General features: G+C 37.5%; 1 protein-coding gene across 11 annotated transcripts in view; it reads left to right on the top strand.

The window, feature by feature from the left end:
* Positions 1-26798, top strand: part of PTBP3 (polypyrimidine tract binding protein 3) — a 101638-nt gene that overhangs the window by 1150 nt on the left and 73690 nt on the right. For 5 of the 11 annotated variants that reach the window (XM_070595059.1, XM_070595065.1, XM_070595057.1 and 2 more), the window contains exon 2: positions 2518-2551. The exons of the other annotated variants lie outside the window; for them this stretch is intronic. The gene's annotated coding sequence lies outside the window, so the exon portion shown is untranslated. The remainder of the gene's footprint in view (positions 1-2517; positions 2552-26798) is intronic. 11 annotated transcript variants of the gene reach the window in all.

The following is a 26798-nucleotide window of genomic DNA, read 5'->3' as shown; positions in this document are numbered from 1 at the left end:
TTTACCGGCGAGGTGGGGCGAGCGCTGGAGCTTCCCTTGGCGGGGAGGCGAGCGGCCGCCGAGTGGCGGGTGCACGCGCCTGGACACGTCTGGGCGGCGACCTGGTCCCGCAGCCAGGCCCCACGCGGGGGCTCGGCGTGCGGGGGACCGGCCGGGTCTCCGGATGTGTGTGCTGTGAGCCGTGTTAACGATGTGTGTGCGCCAGGCGTCTGGACTCGGTGACCCTGGACGCCGCTACCCCCTTGCACCCCCCCCCCCAAAGAAACTTGGTGAATTCCCTGCCGTGTACGTAAAATATTGTATAAGTGCAATTCTCAAACGTTCTAAAAGTTGATGAGGTCCGTGAGCAAAGTAAAGAGATTTGGAATCACCGGTGTAAATATTTCTCTGGGGACCCAGGGGTATGGGGTGGGACCTGACAGATATTTAAATGATAAAGGAAGCTACTAGGTTAGAATCTTCAGGAGTTAATGGAAGGTCGTGGTGTGTGTACATTCAAGTTGTTTTTTTCTTTTTACAAAATCTCCAACTCTGGTAGAGCCCGCAGATCCACTCATTTATTTTAATTAGGCATTTGGCCTTTTACTTGCTTTTGATGACAAGATTTGTGTAAACCTCTTGGTTGTAGAATATAGGGATTTGCTTGAACAGTAGAAGCCGTGTACATGGTGCCCTATAGTTGATGTTTGTTGTCATGCTGTGGAAAGACGATGGACTCTTCCAGCAATTTTGCCTCCCTTGGATTTCATTTTCCTAGTTTCATCATAAGTCTGTGTGATATATTGGTTTAACTCATTTGAATGCAGATTGCACACTGCTCCAGACATTAGACAAAGTGCAACTTTAGATTTCATTTATAGTTGTGATGTTCTTTAAAGTATTTTTTTTATTTAACTGAAGCTATTTTTATTGTTTAATTGAAGCTTCTCTGAGAGCATTGTTGAGAACTCATTTCAGATCTCTTTCTTCAATTACACTGTGTGTGTGTGTGGGAAATTTTGCTATTTTAATTATTTGTGTAATTATGCCAATATTTCAGTTCAGGAAGGCTGTGAAATTAGTGTTTCATTATGTGTTGTGAATTGTCATTAGATGGTTTGACTGGAGATGCGGAAGCAGGCTAGCTTTTTATATTGGAAAATTGATAGTGATGATAAAGAGGGTTCTTGGGTCATGGGTCTTGGCTTTTGAACTCTTGGACAACTGTGAAGTGCAGACTTAATCTTGGATAGTGTTTAAGAAGTTAAGTCTTCACTCCGTATGTGGCTTTAAAGCTTAGAATGAGTTTATTGGTTTAAATGTGTGGGTCAATAAGACAGATACTGGAAGGTAAGTTCATTTGGGAGTTCAGATAGGAGCACTGTTTGCTCTTTGCAACAGGACCAATACTATAGTATATTACACAACCTTGTTTTTTTATGCACAGTTATTTATCATATTTAAATTTCAAATTTCAAAAGTCTAGAAGGAAAAATAAAAAATCTACGTGTTTATTGTTTAAAACAGTTAAAATTGCCTCAAACAATTCAGAGTAATAAATTTGTTGATTTTTATTAAGTAATGGTGACATTATAGTTTATTAACAATATGTAGAATTTAGTTATAGCGTTCTTTTAGGAGATATGGAGACAAACTTAATTAAAGACAATTTCTTTGGGGTTAGAGATGGATTTTTGTTTGGCAGAACTTTATAGGGGTTTTTACACCTTGGCGTTAAGGGATGTGGTTTTGAACACGGTGAATATTTCCTTTCAGGAGGCTAATTAAATTTCTCCATTTTCCCACAGCTTGAGAAAGGTCCTCTTTCGTTATTTTGAATAGTTAAAAAACAAACAACAAATCCCCAGTCAACACATCTTTCTAGTTCCTCCTCAACTACCAGCTGTCTTTTGTGTGTGTATATGTGTTCATTCCTCCTGAGATAGTTTATACTTAAACACAGTTTTGATGTGGTAGAATTTGTTTAAAAAGAAAATCTTTGAAAATTTTGATATCTGAAATTTGACGTTTGTATTTATTTTAGTTCTGAGAGACTATCTTAGCTGTATTTTGGTGAGCTGTTTTGGGGGGTAGTTGCAAATTTGCAAGAGACCTTCTATTTCTGTAAAATCCACTTGCTGGTTTTATTTCATTTAAACTTTAAACATGATAATTTGTACCAGTGATTTAAAAGAATGAACTTGAGTGATTTAAGTTTTGGTTTAGATTTGTTAAATAGATGTAATGGATAAACACGTAGTTACTCATTTTATTGAAACACAACTGTATTTTTCTAGATACTGAAAGAATTTGATTTGTTTCTTACATTGCTGTCAAAGCTTTGCTTCTACGCTCTGCTGTTGCTAGACTGTCCTGTCACCTTTCTTTGTGTAAACGTGTCACAACTCATCACATTCTTATTTTTATTATTTGTTATTATAATGCTTTTTCTTTTTTCTTTAATCTTATTATCCTGTCTGTTAAAAACTTGTTCTCTAACTTTGTTTTCCATTTTCTCTTTTTACTTTTTCCATACAGTGTTGTTACAGATCTTATAGCAGTCGGTTTAAAGGTAGGAATCTTTTACTCTCCTTTCATAAGCATTTTTAAATCTTAGTTTTGGCGGTTTTTTTCCAATGGTGAAATCGTCTCACCTGTTCATAAAGTTATGTTTTACTGTGTGACAATAATCTTTCATTTTTATTTAGCTCCGAAATAAGTAGACATGTAGCTAATTTGGGATTTTATATATTTGTAAGGAGGGGCTACAGTAGTATCTTGTATTTAAAATGTGAACGAAAAGTTTAGCCCAGAGTTTTACTTGAACTGTCAGGGTGTGTGGTTTTGTTTTGTTTTAGTATTTAAATGTAACCTAGGCTCAGATTTACTTTTCTATCATGTCCTTTCGTACATCTTCTCTTGGATGTGATTATGAGTAATAAAATAACAGCAGCTAAAGTTTCTTCATTCCTAGTGTGTGCCTTCTGCTTTACATTATTTTCACTAATTATTATGACTGTCCTTCAAGGTAGGTATTAATATTCCCATTTTAGAGATGAAAAAATAGGTTCAGAAAGTTTGTGTTCAAGGTGTCGTGCACCAGAGTTCAAACCCATGTCTTCTTGGTTGCAAAGCCTGACTCTTCTTTTCATTATACCTAGCTGCCAGTAAATGAGGGTTCTGTCCAAAAGGTGAACAATAGGCGAGCTGGATAATTAATATTTTAGAGTAGCGATTCTTCTAAGTTATGTCATTTCAGTTTTATCAAAATCTTCTCATTTATTGGATTCTAAAATCAAGTTAACAGTGTTCATCAATATGAGGCTTTTAAAATATAAATGGGTGTTTTAAAATTTCCTTTAGCAATTTGGTATTTGATAGAGCTGAAGTGAGAACCTAGTTCTAGAGGCCACTTAACAGTTCAGATTACTGTGGGAAATGAAAAGAAATAATTTATGTTTATATGTATTTTATGTAAAGTTACCACCACTTTCTGTCCATTGGCTCTTCTTGCTAGCGCTTTCAGCACTTTTGTGTATCTGCACTTACTGTTGCTCATATCCGTAAGATTCTTAAACAAATAAGCATAAATACAGCAAACAGCATTTGAGGCTAAGAGAATAGTCTATGTTCTAGATTAGCATAATTGGGAACTACTACTTTTTGAAGTTGGGTGGAGTTAGCTTGCTTTGGCAAACTTTGAACATGCTTTATGAGCTTAAAATAAATGGAGGAGCCTCTTGTGAGATATGCTTTTTTTTTGGAGAAACTTAAATCAATTTTTCATTTGAGAATGATACTCAGATTAGAAACTGCAGGCTCACAGGTAGGGTCACTTTGGTGTCTCTGTAGGTGCCCGTGAGGGAAGGGAATTTAAAGTGAATGTTGATTTGGTCTTAGCAGAAACGTAATTTGTGATTCTACAGTTTATCTGGGAAAAATGAATATGTGAGACATTTAAAAAACTTACCGTTTTGGAGTTGAGGAATTATGCTTGAAGGACTGTAATGCCTGTTTTATTGTGGGGAAAAACATATCTTGGTGATAAATACAAGAAAAATTTAAATGTTAGGCACAGGAACCAGATTTGAATACACGATTTGGATTTCTGACTACCTGTTTGCAGCAAGCACTTTGAAAACAAAGATCAGATTCTACTTTGAAGAAAGGATAAGCTGATTAGTTGATTCACGAGGCAATCTATATTTTTATAGATCTAAATAGTAGAAATGTCTGTAAAATTATTCATTATGTGTAGAAATTTCTTGTAAGATTTTTCTGCTTCTTCCTTGGATCCCATCCAAGGAAGTTTAGTTACCAAGTAATAGCCCAGTAAGGCCCATGTTTTGTCTAGATTGTGTAAACCAAAATTAGCAAATTTAAAAATGTCAGTCAAGAATGTCAGTTACTTATCTTCCTCTGTTTGCTGTCTGAATGTGATGACACAACAAATAGTTTTAGCCAGTGGCAAGAATGGATTTCAAGTTATGCTCTGTAAGTTGCTTTCCTGGATTCAGAAAGTATGGATTTCATTTTTAAAGAATTAAAAATACCCTTAAGTATGAAATCCATTATTTTAGGGAAAGAAAGCTGAATTTTTTTTTTTTTGAGGAAGATTAGCCCTGAGCTAACTGCTGCCAATCCTCTTTTTGCTGAGGAAGACTGGCCCTGAGCTAACATCCGTGCCCATCTTCCTCTCCTTTATATGTGGGACACCTACCACAGCATGGCTTGCCAAGTGGTGCCATGTCCGCACCCGGGATCTGAACTGGCGAACCCTGGGCCGCTGAGAAGCGGAATGTGTGCACTTCCACCGCTGTGCCACTGGGATGGCCCCTGAATTGTTTTTAGAGATTAAGTGACTCACTAGAACGTGTCATGAGGGCAGGGATTTTGATCTTTGCTTCACTAGTGTGTTTCCAGCGTCTGGCACATAAACTCTCAGAAATACCTGATGAATGGATGTATGCCAGATGGTCACACAACTGGTTAGGTGGCAAACTGGTACTGGAACCCAAGCCTTCTAATTTTGCTAGTGTTTCTTCTATTAGGTATATACCATGGTGAGAGAGAATTAAATTCATTTTTTAGATTGGAATTTTCTTCAAGACAGGTAAACATTTTCAGGCAGTTGGGGCTATATCATGTTTGAGATTTACTTATACCTGGTCACATACCCTGGATGTTCCATGTAGGATATCAGTTTTTGAGCCTTGCCTAAGTTAGGCAAGAAAATTAGCTTTTGGTATTTTTCATGAAATACTTGTTTTATTTCCTCATGTTATTTCGTATTTTGAAATGCCTTTAAAAACAGTGAAAAGTGATTGCTATCCTTAATTTTCGATTCTTTTAGATGAAGAACCAACCAGGTGATTATGAGTGATACTGGGCATGTTTCAAGAACTTTGTTATACCAGATAAAGTGTCAGCATTGTGGGTAACATAGCTTTTTGAGTGTGTACCTAAGTGTATTTTAAATTTCCAGCTTATGCTTTAATTATTACTAGCTAGTTTATCTTAAACTGGAATTTTCCTAGTTATTTTTTTTCCAAAATACTACAGTAGCTATTAAAATGAAAGATTTTTAAAAATGATAATCTATGTTAAATATGCTTAAGTCTTTTTTGGTTATTTTCCTATTTTACGTGATTAGATGAACGTAGAAAAAGCCACATGTTTAGGAAGGACTATAATTGGCTTCTAGTAATTACAGCGTGCGACTATATAGGAAAGAACAATACAGCATATTTAAATTAATTTTGAAGATAGATTTTCTATTTGTTTGACCGAGGGTTAGCAAACTACAGCCTGTGGACCAAATCCAACTTGCCACTTGTTTTTGTAAATAGTTCTGTTGGAACACAGCCACGCTCATTCATTTCCATATTGTCTGGCTGTTTTCACGGGACAGTGGCGGGATTGAGTAGTTTAGCAGAGACCATATGCTACAAAGCCTAAAATATTTACTTTCTGGCCCTTTGCAGAAAAAGTTTGCCTGCTGCTGTGCTTGAACTATGGAAAATATAGAAGGCCTTTGTGGGAAATCTTTTCTCTTTTAAACTGAGCTGTAATTTACATGGAGTAAAATGCACAGGTCTTATAGTAGAATAAATTTTGACAGATGTGTCCACCTGTGTTTCCTACTCCCAAGTCAAGATAGTAGTACATCCATCCAAAAGGTTCCCCGCTGCCTTTTTCTAGACCCAATCTAGGCAACTGTTCTGATTTCTGTCACCATAGATTAATTTTCCCTGTTTCTTAACTTCATATAAATGGAGTAGAATATTCATACTTAATATATACAATGTAAACTCTTTGATGTCTAGCTTCTTTTACTCAGCAAAATGATTTTTAGATTCATCTGTGTTGCGTGTATCAGTCGTTCGTTTTTTTTATTTCTGAGAGTACTCCATTGTGTGACTATATCACAGTATTTAAAAATCCATTGTCGTGTTGATGGACATTTGGATTCTTTCCAGCTCTGGGCTGTTATGAATAAAGCTACTATAAACATTTGTATGTATCTTTGAGTAGATGTATGTTTTATTCTACACTATACCTAGGAGTAGAATTGGATATTTGTATGTTTAACTTTGTAAGAAACTATCACATTGTTTTGCAAAATGTTGTACCACTTTGCTCTCTGGCAAGCTTTGTATTAGAGTTCAGGTTGCCCCACATCCTTGTCAACACCTGGTATTGCGGGTTTTTACTTTTAGCAATTCTAGTGGTTGTGATTAGAATGGCTAGTAGTATCTCATTGTTTTAATTTGCATTGATGTGATGACTGGTGGTGGTGGGTACCTTTTCATGTGCTTATTAGCCATTCACTCACCTTTTGTGAATATCTATTGAGTCTTTTGCCTATTCTCTTATAGTGGGTTACTTGTAGACAACATATAGTTAGGTCTTTTTTTTAATCCACTCTGACAATCTCTGTCTTTTAATTGGTATGTAGACCATTCACACTTTAAGGGATGATTAATTTAGTTGGATTAATATCTACCTTGTTCATAACTGTTTTTTATTCATTGGCTTGTTCGTTGTTTTTATTTTCTTGCTCTCATTTTTTGACTTCTCTGGTTTTAATTGTGCATTTTGTATGATTCCATTTATCTCCTCTCTTAGAATATTAATTGTACTTCCTTTAAACATTTTTTATTGGTTGACCTATAAGGGAGTGAGGGGATTGGTTCCAAGACCCCCAAGGATACCCAAATCTGCAGATGCTCAAGTCTCATATAAAATAGTGTAGTATTTACTACATATAACCTATGTAGATCCTCTCACATACTTTAAATCATCTCTGGATTACTTATAATACCAAATACACTGTAAATGCTGTGTAGGTAGTTGTTATACTCTATTGTTTAGGGAATAATGAGAAGAAAAGAAAGTCTGTACCCGTTCAGTACAGATGGAAGCTTCATAGGCCTTTTGATCTGCAGTTGCTTGAATTTTCAGGTGCAGAACCTGTGGATACAGAGGGCCAACTGTGCACATCTACAGTTCACCTCAGTCCACCTTCAAGTTACACTATACTGTCTCATGTGGAGTGCAGGCGCCTTCTAACAGAGCATTCCCAATTTTTCCTTCCTGCCTTATGACATTGTCACCTTTCATTTCACTTAACCACATGCAATAATAACCCCATACATTGTTAGAATTCTTTAAGTAAACAGTTGTTTTTTAGATCAATTAAGAATTAGAACTATAAAATACTTTATTTTGCTTTCATTTATTCCTTCTCCAACGGTCTTCCTTTCCTTATGTGGATCCAAGTTTCTGATCTATATAATTTCCCTTTTCCCCAAAGAACAACTTTTAACATTTCTTGTAGGGCAGGTGTACTGACAATAAATTCCCTTGGTTTTTATCTGAGAAAGTCTTTATTTCTCCTTTACTTTTTTTGAGGAAGATTAGCCCTGAAGTAACATCTGCTGCCAATCTTCCTCTGATTTTTGTATGTGGGTCACTGCCACAACATGGCCTGATGAGTGGTGTAGGACTGCGCCTAGGATCCAAAACCATGAACCTGGGCCGCCACAGCAGAGCATTCTGAACTTAACCACTATGCCATGGGACTGGCTCCTCCTTTACTTTTGGAGGATACTTTTCATATAGAATTCTAGGTTGGCACTGGCTGAGTGGTTAAGTTCGCATGCTCCACTTCAGTGGCCTGGGCTTTCACCAGTTTGGATCCCAGGTGCAGACATGGCACCACTCATTAGGCCATGCTGCGGCGGCATCCCACATGGCACAACCAGAGGCACTCACAATTAGGATATACAACTATGTATTGGGGGGCTTTGGGGAGAAGGAAAAAAAAAGAATTTTAGGTTGGTGGGTTTTTTCCCCTTAACATTTTAAATATTTCACTCTACTTTCTCCTTGCTTGCATGGTTTCTCATGAGAAAGAAACATCTGCAATTCTTACCCTTAGTCCTCTGTAGGTAAGGTGTTTTTTCCCTCTGGTTTTTTCAACTTTTTCTCTTTGTCTTTGGTTTTCTGCAGTTTGAATGATAAGCTGAGTTGTACATTTTTTGGTATTACCCTGCTTGTTGTCCTCTGATCTTCCTGGATCTAGGTTTGATCTCTATCATTAATCATGGAAATTTCTTGGCAATTAGTACTTTCAAATGTTTCTTCTGTTCCATTCTCTCTTTTTCTCCCCCCATTTTTCTCTTTGCATTTTAGTTTGGGAAGTTTCTACTGAAATATCTTCAGACTCGTTAATTCTTTCCTCAGCTGTCTGCAGTCTGCTAATGAACCTATCAAAAGCATTCTTTGTTTTTCTAACAGTGCTTTTGATTTCTATCATATCCTTTTGATTATTTTTTAGAGTTTCCATCTCTTTGCTTACATTATCCATCTTTCTTGCATGTGATGTACTTTTCCCATTGGAACCTTTAACATATAGATCATAATAATAATAATAATAATTATTATTTTTTTTTGAGGAAGATTAGCCCAGAGCTAACTACTGCCAATCCTCCTCTTTTTGCTGAGGAAGACTGGCCCTGAGCTAACATCTGTGCCCATCTTCCTCTACTTTATATGTGGGACGCCTACCACAGCATGGCTTTTGCCAAGTGGTGCCATGTCCGAACCTGGGATCCGAACCAGCGAACCCTGGGCTGCCGAGAAGCAGAACGTGTGCACTTAACCGTTGTGCCACTGGGCCAGCCGCCAATCATAGTTGTTTTAAACCACTGTCTGATAATGTCAAAATCTGTGTCTTATCTGAGTCTGGTTCTGATGTTCGTTGTGTCTTGTTAGTCTGTGTTTTCCCTTCCCTTTTAACATGCCTTCTAATTTTCTGTTGAAAGCCTGACATGATGTATCAGAGAGTAGGAACTGAGGGAAGAGGCCTTTAAGTGTGAGGTTTTATGTTATTCTTGTTAGGAGCTGGGCTGTGTGTTTAATGTTTGCTGTAGCTGTTGGTGCCAGAGGTTTCAAAATCAGCTATTGTCCTTTTTTGTGTGTGTCTCCTCAGAGACTGAGCCTTGCAGCTTTTTTTCAGCTGTAATCCATTGCTTATACTGGAGACCTTTGATGTGGTGGTGTCAAAGATAAACAAAGCCAGACACTGTTAAAGTGCTAAGGACAGATTTTAATCGGTAATAACTATTGCAGTAGGGAAAAGAGTACATCATGAATTGAACTCTACTTTGGTTTGTAGAGCTAACTGGGCATTTTAAAGGGAGAACGAGTTTAAAGGGAGAATGAGTTTGCTCCATGACCTCGGTTCTCTGATGGGTCCAAGAATAGCCATTGTCTTTTAGTTTGTTCAGTGTTTTTGTTTTGTGAGGATAGAAGTGACAACTTCCAAGCTCTTTACTGACCTGGAAGTCTTACCTGTTCTTTGAAATAGGGTTCATGTGTTTGTTATTGAGTTGTAAGGGTGCTTTATATATCCTTGAAATAAGTCCTTTCTCAGTTTTATGTATTGTGAATATTTTCTCTCAGTCTGTGGCTTGTCTATTCCTTTCTTAATGGTGTCTTTTGATAAACAGAAGAATTTAATTTTGTTAAATTTTTTTCTTTTCCTTTTTTCTTTTTGGTTTCTTATCTGAGAAATCTGCTTGTCCCAAGGATATGAAGATACTCTTTTATTTGCTTTAAGAAGCCTTGTACTTTTAGCGTTTGTAAAAGGTTAGGTCTAAGATGGATCTCAGATTTTTTTTTTTTATAGTGTGTGGTAAAGGTGGAGATTCACTTGTTTCCGTATAGGTATCCAGTTAGTTCGGCACAATTTGTTGAGAAGATTTTCTTTTCCGTACTGAATTGTGTTGGTGCCATTATTTGAAAATCAGTTCATCATATGTGAGTGGGTCTGTTTCTGAACGCTGTATTCTTATTTGTTGATCTATTTGTTTATTCTTATGTTAAGGTCACACTGTCTTGATAACAGTGGGTTTATAATGTCTTAAAATCACATAGTATAGTTCCTCCAACTTTGTTCTTTATCAAAATTGTTTTAGCTATGCTAAGTCATTTGAATTTTGTTTAAAAATTTAAACTCACTTATCAGTTTCTACAAAAGAAACTGAGATTATGACTGAGATTGTATAGAATATATAAATCATTTGGGGGAAATTAACATTTCAACTACATTGTCGTGTTGTTTTTTTTTTTAAGATTTTATTTTATTTTATTTTTTTCCTTTTTCTCCCCAAAGCCCCCCGGTACATAGTTGTATATTCTTCGTTGTGGGTCCTTCTAGTTGTGGCATGTGGGATGCTGCCTCAGTGTGGTCTGATGAGCAGTGCCATGTCCGCGCCCAGGATTCGAACCAAAGAAACACTGGGCCGCCTGCAGCGGAGCACGTGAACTTAACCACTCGGCCACGGGGCCAGCCCCTACATTGTCTTCTAATCTATGAAATAGAATATCTCAATTTTTTAGATCTTTTATTTCTTTTAGTGCTCTTTTGTAGTTTTTAGTTTATAGGTTTTGCATGTATATTTTAAATGTGTCCCATTCTTCTTTGCTAATGTAAATGATGTTTTCTTAATATATAGAAATACTTTGAATGTTGATTTTGTAACTTATGACATTGCTATGATTGTATTAATTTTTTTTAATTCCTTAGGATTTTTAAATTCTCATGATCATGTCGTCTGTGAATATAGTGTTATTTCTTCCTTTCTAATCTGGATGACTTTAATTTTTTTCTTGCCATAGTGCAAAATTCAGGACCTACAGTATAATGCTGAATAGAGGGGACAACATCCTTGCCTTTTTCCTGCTCTTAAGGAAAAGCAGTCAGTCTTTGTTAGCTGTAGGTTTTTCTTGAATGCCTTTTTTCAGGTTGAGAAAATTCCTTTCTGTTTCTTGTTTGCTGTTTTTTGATAACATGAGTGGATGTTGAATTTGGATCTCTGAAGGAATTTGTACATTTCAGCTAAGTTGTTGAATATATGGGCAAAAAGTTTATAATATTTCTTATTATTATTCTGATCTGTCTAGGATCTGTAATGATTTCCATCTTTTCAGTCCTGATATTGGTAATTTATGTTTTGTTTTTTTCCTGATTTGTCTAGCTAGAGGCTTTCAATATTACCGATCTTCTTCAAAAGCTAGTTTTGGGTTTCATCTGTTTTTTGTATTGTTGATTCTTCTAGTTTTTCAGTTTCGCTATTATTTCCTTTTTTCTATTTATGTTGGGTTTAATTTTTCTTGACTTTTTTTTTTGGTAGTAGCCTAAAACAACATTTATTTATTATTGCTAAGATTTACTGTCTCACATTTTCTGTGGATCAGGAATCTGGGCGTGGATTGCTGGGTCTTCTGGCTCTGGAGCTCTCACACAGCTGCTGCAAGATGTTGGTAGGTGCCCCAGGCATCTGAGGAGGAATCTGCTTCCAAGGTCACTCACAAGTGTTTGTTGAGAGGAGTCAGTTCCTCCTGGGCTGTTGAGTTGAGGGCCTCTCTTCCTCACTGGTTGTTGGCTGCCCTCATTTCCTTGTCATGGGGAGATTGCTCTCCCATAGGGCAGATTGCTTCAGCAACTTGCTTCTCTCAAGTAACCTGGAAGAGACAGAGTAAAAGTTAGGGAGACGTCAGTCTTTTGAAAGCTGATCTCAGAGGTGGCATCACATTACTTTTGCTATATTCTCTTAGAAGCGGGTCATTAGGTGAAGCCCACACTTAAGGATCTGGAGTTACATCTGGGTGTGAATACTAGGCAGTGGAGATCATTGGGGACCATCTTAGAAGTCTGCTTACCACACCAGAAGAGAAATTGCTGGGTAGCTGGAGTAATGCACATGTTCAGCATTACTAGGATAGTTCCAGATTACTATCTAGCACTGTGTGAAAGCTACCATCATTACAAATTCTCACCAACACTTGAGATATTTTTAATGTTTAATCATTTAATGCTGCAGATTTCCCTATAAACACAGCTGTAGCTGCATCCCAAAAATTTGCTATGTCCTGTTGTCATTTTTATTCAGAGTAAATCAAACCCTGAGAAAATAGAAGGAAGGAAATAATAATAAGTAGCTTAGATGAAATGTACAAATTCCTTGAAAGACAGAAACTGTCAGATGACCCAAACTGACATGAGTTGGAAAGTGTTCCTTCCTCCTTTTTATTTTTATTTATCTTTTTGTGAGGAAGATTGGCCCTGAGCTGACATCTGTTGCCAATCTTCTCCTTTTTGCTTGAGGAAGATTGTTCCTGAGCTAACGTCTGTGTCAATCTTCTATTTTATGTGGGATGCTGCCACAGTGCAGCTTGACAAGCGGTGCTAGATCTGTGCCTGGGATCCAAACCTGTTAATCCTGGCCTACTGAAGCAGAGCACATGAACTTAACAAATATACCACTGGGCCAGCCCCTCCCTCCTCCTTTTTAGAAAGAATTTGTATAAGAATGGTATTGTTTGGGGCTGTCCTATGGCCTTGTGGTTAAATTCAGTGTGCTCTTTCAGTCCTTTTACATATCCTGAGACTTGTTTTAATGTCAAGGATATGATCTATCTTTATGAACGCTCTGTATACACTTGAAAAGAATGTATGGTTTACTTTTATTGGGTATAATGCCTTATAAATGTCAATAGGATAAGCTAGTTGAAAATTCAAGTTTTCTATATCCTTGCTGATTTTCTTCCTATTTGTTCTGTTAATTACTGAAAGAGGGGAGGAATATTGGAATTTCCACCCATAATTGTGGATTTGTTGTTTCTTTTTGTAGTTCTGTCAGTTTTTGCTTTATGTATTTTGAAGCTCAGTTATTAGGTGCATTCACATTTAGGAATGTTATTTTTCTTGATGAATTAACCTTTTTATCATTTGAAATACAGATCTTTATCTCCGGTAATAGTTCCTCGTGAAGTCTTGATTCTAATGTAGTCATTCCAGTTTTCTTACGATTTAGTATTTGTGTGGTATCTGTTTCTCTTCTTTTAATCTGTCTGTGTTTAAGATAGGTTAAAGAACAGATGAGCCAAAGAGACAACAAAGAGCAAGATGGCGGGCTTAAATCTCCTTTAAGGATCAGCTTCCAAAAGACTGGCTTTTCTTGCTTTCTCTTTGCTCACTGATAAAAGTGAGCTGCCGCGCTGTGAGCTGCCTTATGGAGAGGCTCATATACAGACTGGATCCTGCCAGCAACCACTTTAGTGAGCTTGCAAGTGGATCCTCCATTTCCTCTGTTGAGCCTTGAGATGATTGCAGCCTGTGACAGAGTCTGAGCCAGAGGACCAAGCTAAGCCATGCCCAGATGCCTGACTCACAGAAGCCGAGTTAAAAAGTACTTGGGTTTTTTTTGGCTGCAGCATTTTAGGATGAATTGTTATGCATACATACATAACAGACTACCTAACTCAAAGTGGTGAATAAATATTGAAACAATGAATAATAATATAGCTTATTAATATCAAAGTAAGATCATATAAGTGAAAATATTTTGTGGTTGTAAATCATTATGCATATAACTTTTTTGAATGACCACATTCTTTCTCTCTAACTAGCTTACTGTGCTTCATATATACTTTGATTTTCCTTTTTTAAAGGTTTTCTTTTTTCTTAGTGTACTAGTGTAGTGAATTTCATTGATATCTTAACTTTCTGTTTTAATACAAGTTTACAGAAAGGTTGTAGAATGGTACAAAAAACTTACGTAACCATTACCCAGGTAGTTCACATTTTGCCCCATTTTCTTTTTTATCATTCATATTCATTCAGTCTCTCTCTCACTTTATATGTGTGTGTGTGTGTATAATATATATATAACTTTCTGTAGATACATATACATCTCTCTCTCTCTCAGTGTTTCCCCCCTTTTTTTGTTTTGCTGAGGAAGATTAGCCCTAACCTAACATCTGTTGCTAGTCTTCCTCTTTTTTTCCTTGAGGAAGATTAGCCCTAAGCTAACATCTGTGCCAGTCTTCCTCTGCTTTATATGTGGGTTGCCACCACAGCATGCCTAATGAGTGGTGTAGGTCTTTGCCCGGGATCTGAACCCACGAACCCAGGCTGCTGAAGTGGAGCATGCCGAACTTAACCACTACCCCATGGGGCTGGCCCCTATCCTTTTGCTTTTTTTCCTTTTGAATCATCACTTGGTTAATGGAATAGTCAGCCAGGCTTCTCCACTATTAAGTTACTACTTTTCCTTTCATAATTAATCATTAAATAATTTGTGAGATTTTTTTGAAACTTCATTGATATATTTTACTTTATTTATTCTTTAACCCCTAAATACTTGGGAGTGTATTGCCTGAAAAAAAAAAAAAAAAAAAAAAGACGTTTCCTTAAATTACTGTAGTATAATTATCAAAATCAGGAAATTTTGATAATTTTGATAATCTGAAATGGTCTCTCAGTCTTTTTGATTCGTGACATTGACATTTTAGAAGAATACAGGCATGTTACTATGTAGGATGTCCCTCACTCTGAGTTTATCTATTCCTTCCTAACTAGATTTAGGTTGTGTATTTTTGGTAGGAATACCTCAGAAATGATGTTCTGTTCTTCTCAGTGTATTCTATCAGAAGACAAAGGAGACTGATTTATCCTATTTTTTGTAATGTTAATTGTGATCACTTGGTTAAGGTTGTATTTGCCAGGTTTTCTTTCCACTGTAGATTTACCGTTTTTCTCTTTGTAACTAATAAGTATTTTGTGGAGTGATACTTTGAAATGTTAATATTATTTTAATTCTCAAACTTTTACCTATTAGTTTTAGCATCCATTGATGGTTCTTGCCTGAATTAGTTCTTATGATAGTTGCAGAGTGGTGATTTTCTAATTTTATTTTTGGAATCAAGATTACACTAGCCTCTTAAAATGAACCAGATAACTCTCATTCTTTTGCTGTTTTGTGGAACAGTTTTTTTCTTGAAAGTTTGGTTGATCTCACCTGTAAAGCCATCTGGGCCTGGTTTGGGAGAAGGGTATGGGAGGTCTTTGTCTATTATATCATTATTTTTAATTCTTATGGTTAACTCAAGTTCTGTATTTCCTTTCACACTAATTTTGAGATTATTTGGCCCTTTACAGATAGAGTTTGCCAACCTGATACAATGTCTCTTTTTGTAAATGTGTGTTCTTAGCTGGATGTCACTTCTGCGTTCAGTATATCTATTAGCTCAAGTTACTGTTACGTATTATTTGTTTTTTCTGGTCATGTTTTATATGTTTGGTCTATTGGTTTCTAAGAGGGGTATATTAAAATTTCCACTCAACTGTTTATCTTTTTTCCTTATATTTCATCATAATGGTGACGATCCAGAATTTTAGTTCTGGATTGTAATAGACAAAGTTTCTCATTTTCTCTAGACCTCATCTTTTTCTTTTTTATAGCAATATAAACTTGACCTAGATATATGATCATTTTTATTTTTTATATCTTTTATGTCATCTCTTAGCTTTAGTTTTTCAATTGATTTGAGTATTTTTTCCCAAAAGTTTATAACTTGTATCTTTGTGTGGCAAATCTGGTGAGGCTTTGTATTTCTGAGAATATGTTTAGGCAAGAATGGAATTTTAAATGCTTTCTTCCAGCTTGTCCCCTCACTGATACTTTTCCTTAACTGCAGTTTGTAGCCACTCATTTCCGTCACCTCCATCACAGTTCAGATTAGCCTTCAACTTTCTCACAGTTTTTCTCTCATTATTTTAGTTCCTGAAATCCGCACATCTGTCTAGCAGCTACAGTTTCTCCAGGCTTGATTTTGCAGATGGGAGTTAACTCCTGTTACTTTCAAGCTTCAGATCAATCTGTTTATTACCTAGTACAGTGAGTACAAAGGACCATCACCTAGATATGTTATTGTGAAATTTTAGAATTCCATGGGTGAAGAGATGATTCTGAAAGTTTCCAGGGAGGGAGAAAACCAGTCAACTTCAAGGAAATGAATGTTAGACTGGCACCTTACCGGCCACGCTATGTGCTAGATAAAAATAGGACAGTGTTTATAATAATTTTTAACCCAGAATTCTTCACTAAGTCAAATGATTAATTATGAGGGTACAATTATGAGGATAGACTTTTCAGACATGCCTAGACCCAGAAAGTTTACCTTCTCTTTACCATTCATTTAGGTAGTGATTTAAAGATGTATTCCAGTGAAATGATAAAGTAAACTAAGGACAAGGAGGACAGAAGTTCAAGAAAAAGTTGAGCCAACCCGGAAGAAAAGTGAAAAGAAGCTTGAGGTTACCAGCTGTTCAGAGGCCTAGAAAGCAGTCATTCTAGATTGAAGCAGGAAGAACGAGTTTTAGGAACATCTTGGGAAGAAAAATGGGGACTAGATAGAATGAATGCTGTCACAAAGAGTTTGGGAAAAATTTGATGATATCATAAAGGATAGTAATGTGAGGAAAATAAAGGCACTTAAAACTGTCATGTAAAGAAAAAAAAAATCGTGGTCTAACTGAACCAAATTAGAATGTGGCATGGTGTTAGGAAGTTGATGTAAAGTATAATAAAGAGTTCATTCGACCTTGAATCTAGGAACGGTCTTGTTCAAGTGGTCCTGAGGTTGTGACATTAGACCATAGAGTATAAAAGTGAAGTGTGCCAGGATTCTATTTCCTTGAACAGTATTTGCGTAGTCATAAAAGTATAAATGCTGTTTATTGATTTTCAGCTTTGAGTCAACCTTTGGCCAGGACATGAACGGATAAAGCTCAGAATGCCATTGTTGCAGAGCAGAATGTAACAATCATAACAATAAAAAAGTAAAAGTGAATGTGGCAGACGGAGGAAGGCAGAGACGGATTACAGAGCACTCAATAGCTTTGTCTTTCAAAATGGAGAATCACGAGGTAATGTCAGATTGACAAAATAAGCAATAAAGATATAAATGTAGTATTTAAAGTTCAGAGATACTTATATAAGAATTAAAATTAGTAGCATATATTTCGCATATTCGGAGGACAGAAAAAGGAAGTGTAAGATGTAAATTCTTAAGTTTTCGTCTTATAGGTCAGTCAGTTTACTTTGTAAGTTGATAACTCATAAGTAGTAGTATAAGCATACTCTCCAAGGTTATGGGGACAGCCGTTAGAATAGCTAAGAACCCACTAAAGATTGACATTAGGGTAGAGAGATTTGCTTTTAGCATATAAACTTTCTTGTAATATTTGATTTGTTGTAGTACATGTATTTGATAAAAATTAAATTTATGAGTACAAGTAAAAAGAACAGAAGTAATTCAACAAAAAATAAATTCAACTGTGTGTCTATGGAGAACTCTTATTTGCGGTGTTGTCTGCCTTCACATCTTTCCCACAAAGGTTACTAGTTTTTTCTTTACTCTTCTAGTATCTTTTTAATGCAAATAAAGCGAATATATATATATATTTTCTTACTCTTCTAATACAAAAGGCAGCATATTTATGTGCACTGTTCGGCACTTTGATGTTTTCATCAAAACATAGAGAACCTTCCTCAAAGTCCCCCCCCCCCAATTTTTTAACAGCTACACAACAATATTTTATTTTGTGGGTATAGAAAGTTACTCGTTAGGTCCTCTGTTGATGGACTCTTAATTTATTTCCAATACTGTGCTCTAATAAACAGTTCCTCATGAGTAATCTTGTAAATTCGTCATTTTATGTGATGCAGGTGTATCTGTGAAATAGAGTCCAGACATGGGATTGCTAGATCAAAGGTTAGATGTGTCTCTAGATAAATAGGCCCAATTCACCTCTACTAGGGTAGTAGTATTTTGCACCACCCAGTTCTTGCCAAGATAGTGCTGTTGAACTTTTGGATTTTTGCCAGTCTTATTGGTGAGAAATGTTACCAGTTTAGTTGCATTTCTTTTATGACTGAGATAGAGCATATTTTTATGTCTTTAAGGGCCATTTTTGTTCCCTTTTCTTTGGGATGTTGGTCTTTAACTTTATTTTTCTATTGGCTCAATCTTTTCCTTCTCAACTTCTAGAAGCTCTTTATAAATTAGAGAGGTAAATCCTTTGTCTACAATGAATTGCGACTATTTTCCCCAATATGTCCTTTGACTTAGTTTTGAAACTTACTGCCGTGTGGAGGCTTTTGATATTTAGATAATTGAATTTGTTATTATTATTATTTTTTAGTATAGCTCTGGATTTTGTTCTCTTTTTTTTTGAGGAAGATTAGTTCTGAGCTAACTGCTGCCAATCCTCCTCTTTTTGCTGAGGAAGACTGGCCCTGAGCTAACATCCATACCCATCTTCCTCTACTTTATACATGAGACACCTACCACAGCATGGCTTGCCAAACGGTGCCATGTCCGCACCCGGGATCTGAACTGGTGAACCCTGGGCCGCCGAAGCAGAATGTGCGCAGTTAACCACTGCATCACCGGGCCGGCCCCTAGCTCTGGATTTTGAGGCATAGATAGGCTTTCCCCATTAGGGTTGTAATGGAATTCAGTCATGATTTCTTCTAATACTTATATGAATATTTTTCGCATTTAGATAGTGATTCATCTGGGGTTTATCTGTTGCGTGGTGTGAGGTTTGGAGTCAATTTTATCTTTTCCAAATGGCTACCCAGTTGTCCAAATACCATTGATTATAAAGTCCATTTCCTCTGCTGTAAATTGATGATATACTTTGGTACTTTAGCTGTTGCTAATGTAGTGTCATGACCTTGGGTATAAGACCCTGGTTATTTTAATTAGTTAACCTGAGATAGAATGATAGGCAGAGGTGGAGGGAAACTTCTTTTTAAATAATATTAAGTACTAAGTCTTTTATGTGTATTTTTGCATGTAATCTTCACTACAACACCATGAGGAAGATGTTGTATTTTCCCCATTTCAGATGTGGAAACTGAGGTACAAAGAGATCAAATAACTTATCCATCACATAGTAAGTAGTGGAGCCAGGATTTGAATCCAGAGTGCGTGACTCCATAGCCTGTGCTATTTAACCCAACACAATATTCTGTCTCTGATCTTTTTGTTTTTTAAAGATTTTTTTTTTTTTCCTTTTTCTCCCCAAAGCCCTCCGGTACATAGTTGTATATTCTTAGTTATGGGTCCTTCTAGTTGTGGCATGTGGGATGCCGCCTCAGCGTGGCTCGATGAGCGGTGCCATGTCCGCGCCCAGGATTCGAACCAATGAAACACTGGGCCTCCTACAGCAGAGCGCGCAAACTTAACCACTTGGCCACGGGGCCGGCCTCTCTGTCTCTGATCTTATGGAGGCAGCAGAGAGCCTCCAGTTCCCCCCACTTTCAAATCAGTTGCCAATGCAGCAGGAGCTGCAGCAGCAGCAGCAGCAAAGACTGTGGAAATAGAACCTCAACTAAAGAAGTATGTCTAGGTCCCAGCCTTGCCAGACAGCTGCAAGAAAAGCAAAGGCTTGCTTGGCCATTTGGGCTGGGGAAGTGTGCAGAAAATAGTTAATGTAGCAGTCTGCAGACTGCTGTCCTTAGAAAGGCTGCTTATAAGGCTGACCCTTGGCTGGTATCTTGGCTGGTAAACAGCTTCCTATATTGATATGACCTGTGCTTAAATGATAAGAGTGGCTGATTGTGCCTAGACTGTTTGCGTAAATGATAAGGTTTGTACTTTCTTTCTCAGAGTCTGGAATTTTGGTGCATGGTAGGCAGAGGATGTCTGTGTGACCAGCCCCCAATGAAAACACCCTGGGCAATGAGTCTCTAATGACCTTCCCTGGTAGACAGCATTCCATATGTGTTAATCACAATTCATTGCTGGAGTAATTAAGTGTGTTCCGTGCGGCTCCCCTGGGAGAGAACTCTTGGAAGCTTACATTTGGTTTCCTCCAGCTTTTGCCCCGTACACCTTTCTCTTTTGCTGACTTTGCTTTGTATTCTTCCACTGCGGTAAGTCTTAGCCGTGAACACAACTATCTGCCAAGTCTGTGAGTCTTCTCTAGAGAACTCTTGGGCCTGGGGTGGTCTTGAGGCTAATTCTAGACACTGACACTAAATGTTTGTTGTGGTTTGGGCAAGAGGGGAGTGTGTGTATGTGAGGGGTGGGAGAGAGGGAGGGAAGGAATGAATGTGTCTGAAATTGGAGAGCTCTGCACCTTTGGGAGGTTGGGAGCAACAGAGGCTGAGAGTAACACCAGAGGAGAGTTCCTTTCTTTACACGCAGAGGGAATGTTGGCAGATTAACAGTGGTTTGTGCTCAGTCACTGTTGCAGACAGGAGCCTCATTCAGCAGCTGTGCTGCTGGTGATGACACGTTGCAACAATAGCATCACCAACCAAGTAGCTGAAGAGAATCCACCTTGTAGGCTGAGCTCCTAGTGCTCCTGAGATTTTAGACTTGGTCATTTAGGAAAGGACTCCTGCTCAGGAAAATAAGACATTTTTTTGAGAAGTCGTACGGCAGTTTTGGGTGAAAGAAGACATAGCCAAATCCGTCGTTAGTCGTAGATTCCAGCACCTCTCTCAATTATTGATAGAGTGAGTAGACAGAACGTTAACCTTCTGTTCACCGGTACTGCTTTTGCGTCCCCTGTCTCAGATTAAAAATGCATTTTATCCCTGTCCTGCTAGGTATCAGTATCCAAAAAGTCCTTTTAAAAGGGCACTTTGTGTATCTTTATAATGTTAGACCAATTTTACAGAAGATGATACCAAACCTAGGATGTTACTGTAACCTAACATCCTGGGTCAAATGGTTGATAAGTGACAGGGGCTGGATTCAAACAAAGGTTTGTTCCCAAAGCACACATTTTGTTTTTACACTATGGTGTCTCTGCTGGCTTTAGGAAAATTAATATTCCAGACAGTATTTGGTTAATAAGCTCCATTATTTTTGGAAGTTGGGTCTGTTCTAGTACAAATAGTATACCATTTTATTGGAATTAGAGATAGAAGCATAGCTTTCAGTCAGCTAAAGCAGTAAAGTATATTTGTAGTTTCACTAAGATGAAAAGGAGGTTAGAATACAACCCTATTTTTGTGATGCATTGGAATTCCATCTGTTGGGGCTCATTACCATTTACTCTCATTGCCTAACGCTCTTTCTTGAACTAAAGAAGTGTGACAATTAGCCTAAGTTTATACGGTGTGACTATTATAAAATTCAGAGGTGCTTGAAAATCACTCAAAGATGCAAAAATAAATATTAAATTAAAAAAACATTTTGTTAACATTTTGGAGATGATAATATGCTCAATAAAATAGTCACTGGTAGAATTGACCAAAAGTCTTCGTGAAATGTATTTAATTGAAAGACTCAGCTCCGGGGCTGGCCCCGTGGCTGAGTGGTTAAGTTTGCGTGCTTGGCTTTGGCGGCCTGGGGTTTCGCCGGTTCGGATCCTGGGTGTGGACATCGCACCACTCATCTGGCCACGCTGAGGTGGCGTCCCACACACCACAACTAGAAGGACCCACAACTAAAAATATACAACTATGTACCGGGGGGCTTTAGGGAGAAAAAGGAAAAATAAAATCTTTTTTTAAAAAAAAGACCGAGCTACGGACCATGAGAAAAATGTTGGCAAAGTTTTTAAAGTTCATTATTTTTCAAAATGAAAATAGCCCCTTTGTCTCTGATTGATTAATATTTAAACATGGCAAATAGAGAAAATGAAAGCCAGATATTAATCCCTGCTAACATTTAGGTGAATTTGCTTTTTAGACTTTTACATATATGCTTACAGTATATGTGCATCTTTATTATTTTATTTTTACAAAAATGGGAAATATAATACATGTTATAACGAATATATGTTGTTTTCAGAATGAACATTGTTTTTGTGAATTTATATCCAGCTCATTAGGTATGGTGCTTCATCATTCCAGTAACCACCTACTATTTCATTGCATGGGTATACTGTAACTCATTTAACTAATCTCTTATTATGAACATAGTGATGGTTTCATATTTCGCCATTTTAGTGTAGCAGTTAAAAGTATAGACTCTGAAATTGGTTTACGTGGGTTTTAATCCTGACTCCAACTCTTTATTTGTAATGTGATTTGTGTAAGTTACTTAACTCATTTGTGCCTTAGTCTCCTCATTCGTGAAATGATACTAGGCTTTCCAGCTCTTTGTTATGAGAAATTGAAAAATTGTTAGGTTTTGTTAATGAATGTGTGAGAAGAAGGAAGTTTCAATGATTGGCTTAATAAAACAAAACTTACAGGTGTATATGTATTTCAGAAAATAGCTGTCAATTTAAGTATTACTACTAGGGCAGTAAAGTATTAAGTAGGACGGCTAACCAAAACCCAGACCTTTGTTACTTTTACAGATCGTAGCTGTGCTTTCCAGAGTTTAGGTGATCACAAGACTCCTTTGTTAGAAATAGCATTTGTAAGCAGTTTTATGACCAGAATTGTGTCTTTCTGCAACGATAGTGGAGGAGAGAACATTATCCTCTTGTCTCACAGATACTTCTTTCACAAACAGTTTATAAGAGCCTGTGGTTTCAAAGTTACGCACTAATATTTCATTAGTTATCACCTTGAGGAAAGAAAGGCAGTTGAAAGAGGCTCAGAACCTAAATGCAGAAAGGAAAAGGATAAAACTAGTAATTTTTAATGAATGGGATATGAGACGTAATATTTTGAACCAACATTGGTCACCATAATAGTACTCAATCCTCAGAATTTTGTGAGGATTTGATATTTCATTGATTCTAAGGCATACTTTGTGTGTGTGAGAGGAAGATTGGCCCTGAGCTAACATCTGTTGCCAGTCCTCCTGGTTTTGCTTGAGGAAGATGGTCCCTGAGCTAAGATCTGTGCCAGTCTTCCCCTACTTTGCATATGGGACGCCGCCACAGCATGGCTTGATGAGCACTGTGTAGGTCCATGCCCAGGATCTGAACCTGCGAACCCTGGGCCACCAAAGTGGAGTGTGCAAACTTAAGCACTATGCCTCTGGGCCAGCCCCTGAGGCATACTTTTTTTATATTAACATTTCTGACATCAGAGTGCATCTTAAAGTTCATAGTGTATTATAATGTAATTGGCAGCAGTTTTTCTTTCCAGACGTTCCATAAAGTTATGGGTCTTACAATTGAAGGCTTCTTAGAGTACATGAAATATGTATGATAAAGCACATAGTAGAACAGTACCTGGCACATACTAAGCAATCAATAAAATGTTTTGGCATTTTAGTGTAGCCATTAAAAGCGTGGACTCTGAAATTGGCCCATGTGGATTTGAATCCTGACCCCAACTCTTTATTTGTAGTGTGATTGTGTAAGTTACTTAACTCATTTGTGCCTCAAATGTGTATTGACTATCCTTTATTTTGTTTGCTTTGCTCTTGTAAGGGATGGTTACATAAATATATCTTTATATACAGTGTATATATCTAATACAGAATGATGTCTTGATGTGGAATAAAGGGATTAAAGGATTGGCATAACATATTGAGGGAAGATTTGTTTATTAGAAGAAGAGAAACAGGTATGTAGGGGCCCAGAAAAATAAACCGAGCCTAGATTTTAATTGTACCTTTTACCCTCTCTAATTCTTACTTTCTTTAAAGGATAGTAATACCTACTTTGCAGAGTTGTGAGAATTACAGAATATGTGTATAATCTTAAAAATGTCTGTGGACTGACCACAGAACAAGAATATTTTACCTTAAGGCGTATTTGGGACAACTGGGACATCTTTGATTTCTTTTTGTCCCACCCTGAGTCTAATTCATTAGCAGATCTTTCTAAGTAGATTGAAAATCCAACCACTCTCCACAGTAACTGCCACTCCCTTGGCCCCTCACCTGGATTATCGTCATGGTTTCCTGCCTGGAGTCTCTAATTCCCTCCTTGCGTTATTACAGACTCTTCTCAACACAGCAGCCAGAGTGATCTTTTAAAAAGTAAATCAGGGGGCCGGCCCGGTGGTGCAGCGGTTAAATGCACACGTTCTGCTTCTTGGCGGCCCGGGGTTCACAGGTTCAGATCCCGGGTGCGGACATGGCACTGCTTGGCAGGCCATGCTGTGGTAGGCGTCCCATATATAAAGTAGAGGAAGATGGGCACAGATGTTAGCTCGGGGCCAGGCTTCCTCAGCAAAAGGAGGAGGACTGGCAGTAGTTAGCTCAGGGCTGATCTTCCTCAAAAAAAAAAAAAAAAAAGTAAATCAGATCATGTAGGGGCCCACCCGGTGGCGGAGTGGTTAAGTTCACATGTTCCGCTTTGGTGGCCTGGGGTTTTGCAGGTTCATATCCTGGGGATGGACCTAGCACTGCTCATCAGGCCATGCTGTGGCAGCATCCCACATAGCAGAACTAGAAGGACCTACAACTAGCATACACAACTGTGTACTGGGGGGCTTTGGGGAGGAAAAAAACCTGTTCCTCCCTGTTTTCTAGAATGTGCAAGGCATACTGTCTCAGTTTTCTCTGCCTGTAACGTTCTTCTCTCAGATAGCTACATAGCTTACTCCTTACCTGCTTTAAGACTTTGCTTAAATGTCACTTTCTCTTAAATTCTTTCCGTGACCACTTAAAAATCACAGTTCTCCTCTTCACCCCTGGCTGCTCGTTATCTTATTTTTTAAAAAGCTGGTATAACTTTAAAACATGTTACATAATTTTTTAAGTTTAATTATTATCTGTTTCCTATGCAAGATAGTAAACTGCATAAGATATGGTCAGGGATCTTTGTTTTTTGTTTGTTCACTGGGATTTTCCCCAGGAGTTAAAGACCTGGCTCGTAGTTTGGTACTCCTTAATTGCTTGTTGGATTTGTTGAATGAATATTATTGCTAAGACAATTATACACATTGAATTTAATATGTAAGAGCTATTCCTGTATGGTAGGAACTAAATAAATATTCACATGAATGGCATTTTGGTTGGATGTCATGAATTAGAAGGCTTTTGGAGGAATAATTTGCTCGCCATTAAAAAAGTGTTAATATTTTATTGCTAAGATGTCCATATAAAATTAAGGCAATCAAAGTCATTTTATTGAAACTGTATCATAAACAGGAGATTTTAAACAGTGCCACAGCTCTACATTTGAAGAGTGTGCCCCGTCTTTAATTACCACCTTTTTTATTCTCATTGTTCTAAAATCTCTACAGTAGCAGTCTTGGACACGAAAATGTTGCAAGTGAACAATTTGGTGACTATTCTTTTTTGGGGGGAGGGAGTAACTGTTGTTTAGGAAATATGCTTAGGGATAATCACACTCGTTTAGCAGATGAAGAGTGTTGATGGGCTACAGTGTTTGTGGGGATAAGATCTCCAAATCATTTGTTAAGGGTACAGTTACCCATAGCTAGTGCCTTTGAGTTTGGGATGTGTTTAGAGTAACAGGAGGCTGTGAAAGGGTAAATGTTAACAAAAGACTAAATGTCAAAAAAAAATTTGGAGTTACCACGAACTGCCTCACAATTATTCTGAAACCTTCACTGAATGTTCAGTTTATTCCCTTATCCTTATAGTTATTATTTATTTTTAAGCAAAAAAAGTTTTGAACATAGATTACATGCAAAACATTATAGTAGGTTCTGTGGAGTAGGATATGTAAGTGAGTATTCAGGAGAATATAATCAATAAGTGTATATAGTGGGGCCAGCCCCATGGCGTGGTGGTGAAGTTTGGTGTGCTCCTCTTTGGTGGCCCAGGTTCACAGGTTCAGATCCCAGGCATGGACCTACACCACTTGTCAGCCATGCTGTGGTGGCAACCCACATACAAAATAGTGTAAGATTAGCATAGATGTTATCTCAGGGCAAATCTTTCTCAGCAAAAGAAAAAAAAAACGAAAAAGAAAAAAGTGTATATAGTATGGTGAGACTCTACATAATATCGCTTTTATTTCTGTTTATGGAAAAACAGAAACAGCAGGATTAATGTGAGCTGTCTGTTCTGGGAAGTGTTCACAAAGGGTCACTAGACTATCTGCTGGAAATTTTATAGAGGGGCCTACGTTGGCTTCAAGGTAGGACTTGGATATTACTTTTGGTATTTAAGATTCTTTTATTTAAAAAAAAATACTGCACAGGTCCCACCCTGTCCGTAGTTTGGGGGTGCTATTTACCTCATAAAGCAGGGTAGAGGATTTGTCTTCTGGGAAGACACAGTCATCTTCTCTGAAAAATCCTTGTCCGTAGTTGGCTTTGGCATCTTCCAGGAATGGGAGGGAGGGATTGAAGCCTCACAGGTCTGGGTTTTCAGCTGAGATAGAGAGAGGACAGTTGTTATAACCGGACAGTCCAGAGTTGGATGTAGTTACCTCCAGAACTTGTCACTGTTAACACAACCTGGGCTTTATGACACTCATAGAAGTGGATTCCTTAATAATAACATAATAGTTTCCAAAAAAAATATATAATATAGATAGTTCTAGGATCATGAAAAATTGTGAATTTGCTTTCCTCTCTCCTTTTTTTTTTTTTTTGAAGGTATGTTTTTTG

Source organism: Equus przewalskii, chromosome 26 (assembly GCF_037783145.1).
Source record: "Equus przewalskii isolate Varuska chromosome 26, EquPr2, whole genome shotgun sequence".
NCBI classification, from domain to species: domain Eukaryota; kingdom Metazoa; phylum Chordata; class Mammalia; order Perissodactyla; family Equidae; genus Equus; species Equus przewalskii.
The sequence above is the reverse complement of the archived record's forward strand: the minus strand, read 5'-3'. Positions and strand labels throughout refer to the sequence as shown.